Genomic DNA, 14,026 nt, shown 5'->3' with positions numbered 1-14,026 from the left:
ATGCCTTTAGAGGTGGATCCAGGGTTACTCATTGTACTGCTCATGGATGGCAGTGCTTCATTTTCATTTTCCCACCTGGCTTAATACTTGTTATCCTACTGTTTCAAGATAGGAAAACCAACTCCTATCATAACCCCTAATGGGTTCTATCTGGTATCTACTACGGGACTTAAGGGTAGTAATACTCTACAAAAATCAGTTGGTTTTCTAATTAACAACAAAGAGCAAGATTAAGAGGATATTAAGAAAGCAGTTCCATTTCCAAAAGCATCAAAAATAATAAAATAGAAAAGGCTGTAAACTGAAAAATACAAACATTACTGAAAAAAACGAATTTAAATAAGTGAAAGGGCAGCCATGTTCACGGACTGGATGACAATACTGCACAGGTATCCATCAATACCACCCACAGCAATCTCCACATTCAATGCCATCTCATTCAGTGCTCACCTCCCTCAGGTCAATCCACAACGTCTCCTGCTCTTCCCTGTGGTTCCTTGGTTGGGAAAGTGCTGGATAAACATCTGTTCTTTTGGATTCAGATGCTAGACACCTAACACTCAATAATTCCATGGAGCTCTTAAAAAAATCTTGATTAGGGCCCAGTACATTACAGTCACAGGCTATGAGAGTTTTTAGTACAGCAATGGGAGAAGAGCCCTAAAATAGGGAGGAGGTTCCATTGTAGTAACGTTCCTGTTCTATCAGCCCTCACAGTGAGTAAAACTACAGAACTTGATTAAAAATATATTAGCTACATCAAACAGTCATATAAAGTAAGGAATTTATATTTATTTTAAACTAATATGCATATTATAAAATTACATATAAAAACATAAATATATGTAATGTATTATATGGAGAGAACTTCGTATGTAAAATGCATTATAATGTATGAAATGCTACATATTGCATATTATGTGATACATGTTGCATCTTATATATGTTGTATATTATATGTTACATATAGAGAGAGAGAAAAAGAAGAGAGGATGTAGGGCAATTTCATTTTCCGATTCTAGGAAAATAATGAAATCCAAACCATCAGGAACGGTATCACTTGAGCAGAGCATAGGTGCAAGTACCATCAGTGCTATATGCAGAAACATTCACCTTGACACCAGGGGGCATCTGGGCTGAGACTAGATGACTGAAATCTCTGGGCGATGGTGAACACAGAATTGGGGGACAGCAGATATGAAGACGCACTGAGACACATGCCAGACGCCCCAAGCGCAGAGAGAGCTTGTGAGCTTCTAGCGGTGGAAACTTGACACATTGCGGGAGAGGAAAATGAAGTTACTGGACCCACTGAAACAGGACTCATTGATCCTCTAGCCCATGGTGGGCAGTGTGCATCAGCGTGGTCCTTCAGACGTAAACAGCACAGCCCAGGGAAAGCTCTGACCTGGGTCAAGCAGCACACCACCAGGGGGAGCTCCTCCCTGCACTTTCCTGCTCTGTGAAGGGCCCCTGAGCCCCGGGTTCTTCTCCCATATCCAGCTTCCCAATCCCTCCATTCACCATTGGCTCCACACCTTCCCTATAGGAAGGAATGATTCTGACCCATGATGCCTTGAGAGTGTCTGAGACAGTTTCTGGGGTTGGGTGAGGGCTCCCTGCAGAGGTCAGGGGTCCTGGCTCATTACTATGGCCTCCCAACTTATTCGTGATGGAATATATAATAAATGCGTTAGCTCTAAAAATGTCCTAATTTTAGTAGCTATTTATAAGTAGTATGTCATTAGTCATTTATTTCTATATTTTACAGTGACTTATGAAAGCTGATATTATTTGTGTTTTTCAGATAATTCAATTATTTTTTCTAATTCTTCCTTTTCCTCTTAAGTTTTAGATGCTCCTTCTCTTCAAATTTCGTGCTCATCAAAGTACATATTTTTCTGCACTGTATCAAAGAATCCTTTGTTTAATAGAAGACACAGAATAATTCAGTATGGACCTTTGTCTGAGGTGAGTTGGGGCTCTCAAATACAGATGACGGGAAAGGAAACAATAACCCTGCACATTTTATGAAATGATGTGCTAGCAATCCTGGAATGAACATAAAATCATATTTGATTTCACGCTGTGAGAACGCCAATGTGGTGGTTAAATTGCAAAGATTACTGGAGAAGTTTTGTCTTCCTCCTGCTCCTCTCTAATTCCAAATCCCCTCAGCTGCTCTGCCCGTTCCTTCTGCCCCAGATAGCACTGCTGAGGGAAAAGGGCATTTAAAATGCTGCATAACGTTCACACCAACTCGGTCAGACTCATTTCAGTGTCATTCTTTACATAATACGATAAATAATATTCTTCTCATGATTCATTCCAGAGACATTGACGAACTCCACACAATGAAATGCCTAGAGAGACAGTAACATAGGGACACAGGAAGTACTAATTTGCAGTCTCCTGTACAACTAAGACTGAACAAATGTCACAGAGGACGGGCATGACCTTGGTGGTGGTCAATAGGGGGACTGCCTTATAACCATTTATTAAGCTCTGCCCGTATTTTGGTGCATATTTTCAAATTTATTTTGCGTATATTTTTAAAGCATTTGTAATATATAAATATTGTTTTATGTAAAAACCCCAACAGAACCTGTCTCAGACCTGGTCAGTATCAGGATTCAAGTTACTGGGAGTTGTTCACTTGGTGAATTTAGAAAATCAGATGGCAATTATTTGTTCTCTGGCCAGAGTTTCATTTGTCATCTGAGAGAGAGAGGCTGCATGGGGCTCACTCCATTTGGCCCAAACAGAAGTCTGCAGTCGCTTGTCAAATAAATGTCTTTATGTTGTTGCATATGCAAAATACCCTTCTCTTTTCAGGCTGAGTAATATTTCTTGGCATTATCTTTATCTATTCATCTGTCGATGGACACTAAGCTGTTTCCATATCTTGGCTCTTGTGAACAAGGCTGCAGTCAACACAAGAATGCAGATGTCTCTTTGAGATTCCGATGTCAATTCTGGTGGATATATACCCCAAAGTGGGATCGCTGGATTGTGCTGAGTGAAATAAGCCAGTCACAGAAGGACAAATATTGTGTGATTCCACTTATGCGAGCTATCTGAAACGGTTCAACTCACTATAGTTGACAACACTGCATTGTGTCATTGAAATTTGCGAAGAGAGAACTTAAATATGCTCGCAAGAAAAAGAAAGAGAAGAAAAGAGAAACCTGTGTGGTGACGGATGTATTATTTATCCTGATGAGGGGAATCCTTTTGCAATGTATCAAATCATGTCATTGTAAAGAGATAACACGTTTATTTGGCAGTGATGCCCTATTAAAACTGGAAAAATACCCCCCAAACCAAAAAAGAAGAAAAAAATGTCAAACTCACAGAAACAGAGGAGAATGGTGATTGCCAGGAGCTGGGGGAAGAGGAAAGAGGGAGCTGCTGTCCGACAGGCACAAAGTTTCAGTCGTGCAAGATGAGTAAGTTCTAGAGAGCTGCTCACAGCTCTGTGCCCAGAGTTCCCGGTACTGCAGTGTGCGCTTATGACTTGGTTAAGTGGGCCGACCATAGGGTAAGGGTTCTTACCACAATAAAAAAAAAACTGGGCAATTTCTGGTGATCACAAAATGCTTAGAGTATATAACTGAAGGAGTAGTACATGAAATATCAAACTTCAAAATTAGATAATTTCGAAGAAATGAAAACTAGAATTGTTTGACATTGAAAGAATTAATATCTCACTAAATGTATTCTCTGAAAAAGATGTACAGTGTTTATAAATGCAGTGTTGAGAGGATCTGACAGGGTGACATTTTAATAAACTACTTGACGTTTAGTGGATACTCAATAAATGGTCGTTCTCCTTTCATTTCTGGTAACTTTGGACCCAATTCCTTCCCAGAGGCATCAGAAGAGATCACATCCATGTGCTTAGAGAACGTCACGTGTGCTCTGCGTCCTCCACGTAGGCAGGGCGGGATGGCTGAAGTGGGCTGGAGTCCCCACAGGTAGGTGTGTCCCTGATCAAACCTTAGCACGTCAGGTTCTAGTAAAATAGTTTCTCCTTAGAGCAGACTTTTTAAGAACAGAATGCTCTAGCATATTTCAAAATTTTTCATTTTTTCTTTCCTCTGTGAGAAGCACAATATTTTTTCTCAGACATTCACTGTAAGAAGCAGGTCCAGCTGCTGGAGGCAAAACTCACAAAAGTTTGGGCCCCTGTGACCAGGTCCTCCTGGAGTTTTAACTCTCTGAGGGTCCACACTTGTCCACACTGGGCCTCCTGCAGATTGTCCATTACAGGTTAGGCTTCCCTGCCCCAGCACTGGTCCCCTCGGGGGCTCAGTTGTGATTCTCTGCGTTCACCTGTGAGTCTCCCCAATCTGGGGGTGGCAATTTGCCCTATGACCTCACTGCTCTTATGAACCTAAGAACAGCTGGAGCCTTTTCAGTTTGTTCAGCTGTTTAGTGTTTGGGGATGGAGTGGAGACTTCCAGGCTCCTAACATCATGGACCAGAAGCCAGAAGTCAAGCCAACACCTTATTTGTTTTATTTATAGCTCTTCTAATTAATACGGACTGGACATATAATAAAGGGTCCATATTTGAAATGCATAATTTGATACCTTTTGACAATTTATACCCCTTTGAAAACATCAGCACAATCAAGAGAGTGAACATTTCCACCCTGGCACAGTGCTTGTCCTAGGCTGTGCTGCTGGCACTTCCTGCCCCAGCAGTGGCAGGCTCTAATCTGGGCAGTGCTCTGCCCTGCTTGGGTGTTCAAAGGCCTGCCACTGGGTGGGTGCCTCCAGTCCGGAAGTGTTGAGCCTGGTGCCTGGACCACCCAACAAGAAATGGTCCTAGTTCCTGAGAGCAGGGGTCTGATTCGGTCCTCTCTTCTCTCCCCAGGTGGCTGGAGATGCTCATGTTCTATCCCAGGACCAACAAACAGAACCAGAAGAAGAAGCAGAAAGTCGAGACACCCACGCCACAGGTAGGCAGTGGGTTTGCCAGTTGGTGTCCACTTTGTGGTTTCAGAGATGAGGAGCTGGGGCAAAGCGAGAGTACCCCAGAAGATTCAAGGACTTCAGGACCCAGCCTAAAATTAGGGGTGAGGGAAGGATTCAGGTCAGGGCTGAGGTGGTCACCAGCCCTGCACGTTGTCTCCATCCTTCCAGTGGTCTGTGGGCTACAATCTGCATGGTCCTCTTCAAGCCACAGGGCAGGACCCACTACAGGGACAGGGTGGCCTGCTTGTGTGGCCTGGGGCTGCCCCAGGAGGCTTCCAGCCAGGGGGCAGGTGCTGAGAAGCAGTAGCAGAGCGTGTGTCTCTTCTCCTGGCTGTCCTTCCAGCTGCTGGGAAGCAAAGAGCATGCCAGGAGGGGTTGCTGGCTGCACACACTCCTCGTGCGCCACAGTCCAAGGAACGACTCAGCTCTGTTCCACTTTCTACACAGAGATGCTCTTGCAGAGAGCAGGCTGAGAAAGGGGAGCCAAGTGAAGGGCAATTTGGGGACCCCACTCTTGCTCTGGGGCCTTGATCATAAATGGAAAAAATTGGTGCTGGTCTTGATTTTTGTGCCCCTGCTCTGACTCCCATGTGACCAGAGTGGGAGGTGGCTGGGGTGGTCCCACCAGGTCCAGTCCTTCCCCAAAGACCCCTCTCCTCTTCCTTCTCTTCCCAAGCCAGTGTCCAGGGGCTCAGGGCACCAGGAAAGGTTCTGAGCCTCAGTGAACTGATTTGCAAGATGGGCTTGTTTTGATCCAGTTATAGGATTATTTGTGAGCTTGAAAGGAGGTCTTGGGCCCAGTGTGGGTGCTCAGTAAATGTTATTCCTTTCCTCTGCGCTCAGGCTTCACTGTTACCAAGTGTTCTTGCCTGATCGAGCCTCGCAGTAACCCTGAGAACGAGCAGAGTGGAGACTGGGGGTCCCTTGGGCATCTTGCAAGGCCCAGAGCCTGGCAGAGGTCCAGGCATAGCAGAACATGGCTACCCCCAGGGTTCAGCAGTCCTTCCTGGTGCTCTCTCCTTCACTGAGTGGCAGAGATCAGCCTGGGTGGAACTGGGTCCCCCTTCTCCTCTACGCCCCCTGGGTCTCCCCTGGATTTGCCTGCCCTGGGCTGCTGCACAAACCCTCCTACTAGTAGAGTGCAGCTCTGGGCCTGCTCTCAGCTGATGGTCATTGTCTGCCCTCTGTCTACCCTCCCCAAGGAGTCCTAGGCTAGCATCCTCTGGAAGGTAGTGTCCCTGGCAAAATCAAATGGGAGTTGTTCCTGGAGACTGAACAGCTTCCTGCAGGGGAACAGCAGACACACATGCAAATCCCCCAAAGCTGGCTGGTTTGAGAGAAAAAACTCCCAGGCAGAATAACAGCGTTCAGGGTTACGCTGCGTTTCCATAGTAATACCTTGGAAATAGTGCCGTAGCAGACCTCCTGCCTCCAAATAAGGCAACTGCACGTGCAGAAGACACGCTCGGCCCAGACCATGGAATTTGATGGTGCTCCTGCTCCCTAGCCGTTCCCTCCCCTGTGACGTCCCCTCCCCCAAATAATGCTGGCCTTGGCCAAGCTTCACCTTTTCTGTTGGTAGCAGGAGCCATGTGATCACAGGGTGGGAAGAGCCCCCACTTCCCTGAGGGTCTGTTAGAGCCCGGGTGGTCTGGGGTCCCAGCCTCTTCCACTCAACCCCTCCCAAGCCCCAGCAGAAGCCAACCAGGCAGAGTCTCTTTTCCTTTGCCCCTTGCTCCTCAGAGCATTACCTTGAGGCTGCTGGTTTCTGGAAGCTGTGAACTTTCATCAGGGCCACGCTGCTGTGAGTCAGTCTCATGGGGTGAGGTGGGGCCTTTCCAGAGGAGAGCTGCTGATCTCTGAGAAAGCCTCCCTTCCTCAGCCTGATGCCAGAGTCATTCTAGTGCACCAGAGGAAGCTGAGGGGGAAGTCTAAAGCCTTTGGGGCCCACGTAAAGGCAAGAACCCAAGACCCCATACCTGGCCTCTGTCTCCATGGCCTGGGAGTTTCAGATCAAACCAATGGGGAGCTGCTACACCCCATTCCATGCCAGAACCCTCCTTCTCATTGGGTTCCTGCTCAGTTTCTGTGCCCAGGAAGTAGAAAGAAAGGCTGTCGATGAAACCCCTTCCAGAGAGGTTCCATGGAGGTGACGGAGGCCGCTTGGCCCGGGCCTGCCTTCCTACCCTATTTCCTCTTTCCTCTTGCTTTGAAAACCCTTTCTGAGTAGCCAGATAAATAGCACAGACTTCATTATAGCGTTGACATCCCTGAGCAGTGCCGCTGTCCTGGCCACACCGGGACATAGAAAACCTGGTGCCTCCACTCCTTCCTTGTGCACAGGCACTCAGGGTCTCTGTCGGCATGAGCTCCAGCATCCCTCTCCGCCACAGTGGTGACAGTGTGCGGAGCAGTAGCAGTGCCATGTGGCCCTGGCCTGGCCTGTGAGGCATCTTACTTTCCACATACCTGCTTTGGAGAAGAGAAGCAACTTTCCCTAGAGACCAGGCTTCCTCCCATCACCCACCCAGCCCCTCTCCTGGAAGCCAGCATGGCTTTTCTGCTGCCAGACTGTCCTTCAGTCCCCGCTGACTTGATCAGGCTTTGGCTGCTCTTCATGGTCCCCATTCTCTTGGAAGAGTCCTCCAGAAGCAGGGAACGTGGGGAGGGATCTGGGGATGCAGCCAGCCCTGCACAGGTTGGGGGGCCCTTGGTGTGGGAAATGCATGCATTTCCCTTGCATTTGAGGCCTGGAATTTCCTCTGCCTCCTGCAAAAATTAAGCATAGATCTACCATATGATCCAACTATCCCACTGCTGGGTATTTATCCAAAGAACTTGAAAGCACAACGGCATAAAGATACATGCACTGCTATGTTCATTGCAGCATAATACACAATAGCCAAGACATGGAAGCAACCTAGGTGCCCATCAAGGGACAAATGGATAAAGAAGATGTGGTATGTATACACAATGGAATACTACTCAGCCATAAGAAATGATGAAATCCGGCCATTTGTGACAACATGGGTGGTCCTTGAGGGTATTATGCTGAGTGAAATTAGTCGGAGGGAGAAAGTCAAATACCGTATGATCTCACTCAGAAGATAAAAATAACGACAAACAAATACCTAGCAACAGAGATTGGATTGGTGGTTCCCAGAGGGGAATCGGGGCTGGAGCAGGGCAAAAGGGGTGATTAGGTTCACATGTGAGGAGGTGGACTATAATTCATTTTTGTGTGTTGAACATGATGCAGTCTACACAGAATTTGAAATATATCACGATGTACATCTGAAAGCTATATAATGTTATAATCCAATGTTACTGCAACTAAAATGATAAAAAATAAAAACATAAATTAAATTTTTTTTTAAATAATGAAAATTTGCTACCAAAACAACACAGTAATGATTCATAGAGGCAACATATTAAGAGGATACCAAAAGTGCAAATGGAATATTTAACACATGTATATTTTTTTATTCCCAGACTGTGCTTTGTGACCTGCCTTTGCCTGGAGGAGTCACACCTTGCATGCTGATAACAATTCTGGGCACAGTGAAGCGCAATGCAAACAGGTGAACAGCAAGATTAGCAAGTCTGTCGTATTTGCTGATTGGTTTAGAATTTTTAAAACTACACATTTAGAATCTTGGCTATACCACAGTACGGGATTATCCTATAAATCAATATGTATTCCCAATACGGGGACAACGTTTCCCTCACTGAATCTTAAACCAGAAGAATCAAGAATAAAACAGAGTCCTACTTTCTGAGGACAAAGAGGAAGAGCAGGAAACCCATTCTGTTGGTGTTTCCTGGCAGTGAAAGCCTTAGAGCTCAAGGAAACGTGGAGTTTTTGTAATGTGATGCCTGGCTGTCTCTCCACCTCTGAGCCATACATTGTGTAAAAAACCAAGCATGCACATTATGTCTACATGCCCATCAAAAACAAGGTGTGAAAACAAAAAGACCCCACTGGACATTGTTCCGAGTTGGTCTGAGCGCTTGAAAGTGATGCCACTCTGTCCTGATGTGCGTACAAACCTCCCCGCAGTTGTGCAGGTCACAGTGCAGTCTCGGACCTTGCGAGCTCAGCTGCCATTTCTATCTTCATAGTGGGGGCAACAGCAGGGTCACAGATTCCTATGGTGTTAGCCTGGTCTACAGCTGACAAGTGGCAGGATGGAGAACCCCAGTTTTCTGAGCAGACTCTATATACTTAGAAGATTTGAACAGATCCCTCAAGTTACAAGACTTCCTCAAAATAAATCAACCTTTGCCATTGGAACTGGTTTGACTGAGGTGAGCTAGGATGGGGTAAGATTGGAGCTAACAGGTAAATCCGTGCTGATCCATGGCTGCCCTGGGATGCCTGGGCCTGGTGATCACCACTGGTTATACCTACGTGTAAAACAAGAAGGCTAAGGATATCCTGAAGCTGTCCAGTACGCCCATCCCTGAGGTCAGTGGTACCACTAAAGCTACTGCAGCCATTAATTCATCTGTGTTTCTGGGTCTTATGACCAGGACACAAAAGGCACAAAGTCAAGCTGTGCACACAGGTTTATTCAATAATTTGCAAACAGACTCCATGAGTGTCTGTCACCTTTTTCCTGGTGAGTCAAAGGGAGCCACCTCCTCTGTTAGCAGGAGATAGACTCAGCTCTGATCTGATCATTTTACATCCAAATGGCCCACTCACTCCAACCTCCAGCCAGCTTCCTCTGGTTCCGCATGAAGGTCACCACCCTAAGCCAACTGCTACTTCCACACAGCCTGTACAGCTTCTGATGGCACAGTTCTTCCCTTCACAATAAAGCTTGCCTCACAGCAAAGTACAAAACATATATACCCTCTGCCTATGTCCTCATCCATCTTTCCTCCCAACATAAGGTAGGACCCAGCACACCTTACCCTGTGCACACAGCACTCATGATTTGTTAATATCTGCTCTCCTCCCTGTACGACCCCTCTCATGCAGGACCACACTGATATAGATATCTTTGCTTTATTTAGGGTTATTGCACTGGAAACTTTAGCTCCAGGAACACTAGAGATGCAGACTGACACTGCGGCCACTCAGAACTAATTCTGGTTGAAGTGGTTAAGGTGGTCTAAACTGAAAAAATTATTGCTTGGTCCTGCAAATTCTATGTGAGGAATTACAAGAAAAAAAGAACACTGAAGGCAGTAGAGATGACAGTATCTTGCTTTTCACTGCAGAGGAAATATAGGCATTGGATTTTCAGTCAAATACAAATTCTATTGCCATTGGCTATCTTGGTCTTTTCCCTGTGAATTTAATCATTGGAAGACACAGTGTGGTGTATGTGTTCATTACTGGGTGAATCAAAACATACAGAGAATCATTGTTAAAAGGTCTAGAGTGCAGACGTTGCTTTAAAACCAGAGCACATGCTGATTCTGTCAGTGCTCTATGGGGTTCGCTGAGACACTGAGGGAAAGAGTTAGTGATTCGACAGCCAGGACTTGTGTTTGCCTTGACATCCAAGTGCAGGAACTGGGGTCAAAAAGCCAAGCAGCACTTTCGTGGGGTTGGCCCCGTGGCCGAGGGGTTAGGTTCTGGCGCTCCGCTGCATGCGGCCCAGTGTTTCGTTGGAGCGAGTTCTGGGCGCGGACATGGCACTGCTCATCGAGCCATGCTGGGGCAGTGTCCCACATGCCACAACTGGAGGGACCCACGGCTAAGAGTATACAGCTATGTACCGGGGGGCTTTGGGGAGAAAAAGGAAAAAATAAAATCTTTGAATAAAAAAAAAAAAGCCAAGCAGCACTTTCATTAGTTCCACTTGACATCATGGAATGTTTACCACATTTATTGTCACGACTTTACAACTTAGCATCGGAATACTGAACTTTAACGATGTTGTCTAGCTCTTGCTGTGTCAGGACTTGGCTTTTGGTTAACTATGAGGAAGCCGAGTATTTGAAAGCTCTTATTTGCCATTAATAGGGATTAAAAGCAGGCTGGCAGGGCAGGAAGGAGGTAACCGTTATTCTCTGCAAAGTAAGCATAAAGTGCCCTCAAAGTGACCCGAAAACCTCTGTGAGAAAACCTTGAAGACCTTTCATGGGTAGAGGTGGTAAAGGGGGAATGACAGCTGACTAGAATGACATGACCAAGACAACGAGGCAAAAAACTCAGCACGTTGTCTTGCTTCCTGTCAGATGCTCATGTATTACATCCAGTCCTTGGCCCAGTGTACCGTCAGTGTGATTTCTGTTTAGAAAATCGTCAGGTATTTATACAATGATTTGCTCTTTAGAAAGTTGCATGTTCTTCACTTGATACAAATGCACAGCTTGAATCATTTTACTAACTCTGGTCTTTGGTTTAAAACAGGCTTGCTTGAGATTTCAAGAGAGGGCATGAGTTCGCCTTCCACTGTAACCCGCGCTTCAGTGAGAACAACAGGGGAGCCATTGTTTGCATTACAAAGCTGGATAATATCTGGGGAAAGGAAGAAAGACAGGCAGATTTCCCCTTTGAAAGTGGTAAACCAAAGTAAGTTATTGCTACTATGAGATATTGAAAATGTCTGTTGCTCATGGGACTCGCTCTAAACCACAATGCTCTTGAAATGAATTTTCATCAGCTCTCCTGAGACACCTAACTAGGACATCTCCTCCCCATCCCAGGGGACCAGGCACTGCAGGCTGGAACAGGGCAGGAGCGCTGACCACAGGACCTTGGCACATGTCAGGATTTGGAGATGGCTCTTTAAGGAGGTGAAATGAGGTCCTGATGCAACGGGACTGGGGTCCTTATGAGAAGAGGAGACACAGATGCAGAGGAGCAGCCCCGTGAGGACGGAGGCAGAGACGGGAGGGAGGCGGCCACCAGCCCAGGGACCCTGGAGCCCCAGACACTGGAAGAGGCTGGAGGGACCCTCCCGTGGAGCCTCCGGAGGGAGCACAGCCCTGCAACCCTTGACCTCAGACTCTGGGCTCCAGGATGGGGTAGGACGGATCCCTGGGGTTCAAGCCCCTGAACGGCCCTTCACCTGGAACTCTCCAGACCTGCACTCTGCCTCACCCATCCAATCCCGCTTTGCAGACTTGGCCACCCCTCAGCCTGATTCCCAGCCCCTGAGCGGCCCAGGCAGCCCTGACAGGGCAGGCCGACGACCTGGGTGGGGGGACCGGAGGCAACTGCCCCCCACTAACGATTCCCCTAAACCCCATCTTCCCTCTGGCATCTGATACGCAGACGCCCTCGGCTCGCGCCCCATTCCTTTATATCTAGGCTGATGACACCCGGCCCCCCCCCAGGGCTCCCCGGCTGAGCGCTCTGTGTCCGGGGGTGATTAATGCCCAGCTTGCTGCGTGAAAGATGTGAGTCCTGACTCGGTTGGGGGCCAAGCAGCCCCAATTAACGCAGCAGTGGCTTTCATGTTCACCTCAATTAAGCCGGCTGCCGTTTCCTGAGTCGTTTCCCAGGCAGCGTCCCGCGGTGTCGGCCACACATCAAAGGGCCTCACGGGCCACGCAGCAGGTGAGGCTCATTTGCACACTGACCCAGGCAGGCGGGGGCGGGGGGTGCTCTGGGAGGGACTCGGAGCTGGTTGGGGTGAAGGGTCATGGGGTCGGGTCCCTCCAGCCTCTTCTGCTCATCAAACCATGTGAGGCAGCATCTTGCATGCAAAATGCAGGAAAACGGGCATGGATGTGAGTTCAGGGCCACTCTTCCTCAGAAAAAACTGATCTCTGATTCAAAGGATGACTCGGGTCTTGAGTCAGAGGCCGCTTCCCCCTTTGATGAGCCTGGTGGTGGGGAGGTCACAGGGCATGGTGGGCACTGCCTCCTTCCACCTCTGAGGTCCGACCACCGTCCTTCAGAAGCGCAGGACGTGACTGACCCAAATCACCCATCACAAACCGACTCCCAGACAGCATTGCCTCCCAACCTCAAAACCACCATCAAAAGGGCCCAGTCGGTCCCCACATTTGCTTGTCTCCTTCCCCGTGCAAAAACCGACACTCCATCCTCGGTGCCGAAAGCACAAAAACAGATGCCTGCATCCTGGGACGGTGATCTAGCTGCTGTTTGCAGGAGGAATAAATGAGACCAAAAACGAATGGGCAAAATAGGGTCCATCTGTGCAGTGGAATATTATGCAGCCATGAAAAGGAGCCCATGTCAAAAATCTCCTTCCTTTTCACGGCTGCGTAATATTCCCTCCACAACGGACTGTGTGCTGTTCCTCCATTTATGCAGCTGTGGACACTTGTGGCGTTCGATGCATCTGATTTTTATAAGTCGGTCTATTAACCTGAGCCGCTTCCTGTCCATTTTCCTTTCTCCAGGGGCTCAGTATTTATTCCCAGGCCATGTGACCCTGGGGCATCATGTCCCTGGGCAGCATTGACAGCTGTCGACCCTGCAGAGAGGCCCCCGTCCTGCTGTTTGAACACGACCCCACCCACCTCGCCCCCATCTCCACGTGGAGCTCGCCTGTCAGATGCAGCAGGCGATGCAAAAAAAATCCGGCACAAAGTGGATTTTTCATTTCTCAGGAATACTTGGGAAATGACTAGAAGGAAACACTAACAAAAATTAGCAAGAGTGACAAGGCAATGGTAATGAGCACGCTGTCTTTCAAAAGAAGAAATCATTCAAAATATTTCTTTATCAGAGTCGCAAACACAATCATGTCCTCTGGTACAGTAAAACCACTTTAAAGATATATTCCAGCACCCTGCTCCATTCCATCCCATTTCCCGTATATATTCTCTATCAGTGCACATCACACTGTATATACATATTCCAGCACCCTGCTCCATTCCATCCCATTTCCTGCATCTATTCTCTATCAGTGCACATCACACTATATACATACATATATATATATATATATATATATATATATATATATATATATATATTCCAGCACCCTGCTCCATTCCATCCCATTTCCTGCATATATTCTCTATCAGTGCACATCACACTGTATATACATATTCCAGCACCCTGCTCCATTCCATCCCATTTCCTGCATCTATTCTCTATCAGTGCA

The 14,026-nt window shown here is 47.2% G+C and overlaps 1 protein-coding gene across 8 annotated transcripts in view; it reads left to right on the top strand.

Annotated features, from left to right (window-relative positions):
• LOC138921112 (rho GTPase-activating protein 20-like) overlaps positions 1-14,026 on the top strand; it is a 56,206-nt gene that overhangs the window by 33,796 nt on the left and 8,384 nt on the right. For 4 of the 8 annotated variants that reach the window (XM_070253488.1, XM_070253487.1, XM_070253494.1 and 1 more), the window contains 6 exons: positions 1,850-1,971; positions 2,836-3,449; positions 3,872-3,977; positions 4,882-4,966; positions 8,475-8,563; positions 11,353-11,514. The gene's annotated coding sequence lies outside the window, so the exon portion shown is untranslated. Of the gene's footprint in view, positions 1-1,849; positions 1,972-2,835; positions 3,450-3,871; positions 3,978-4,881; positions 4,967-8,474; positions 8,564-11,352; positions 11,515-11,648; positions 12,498-14,026 lie in introns of those variants that run through there. The other 4 variants (XM_070253490.1, XM_070253491.1, XM_070253493.1 and 1 more) reach the window with 4 other exon arrangements.

Source organism: Equus caballus, chromosome 27 (genome assembly GCF_041296265.1).
Source record: "Equus caballus isolate H_3958 breed thoroughbred chromosome 27, TB-T2T, whole genome shotgun sequence".
Taxonomy (NCBI): Eukaryota; Metazoa; Chordata; class Mammalia; order Perissodactyla; family Equidae; genus Equus; species Equus caballus.
This window is presented reverse-complemented; position numbering and strand designations above follow the sequence as displayed.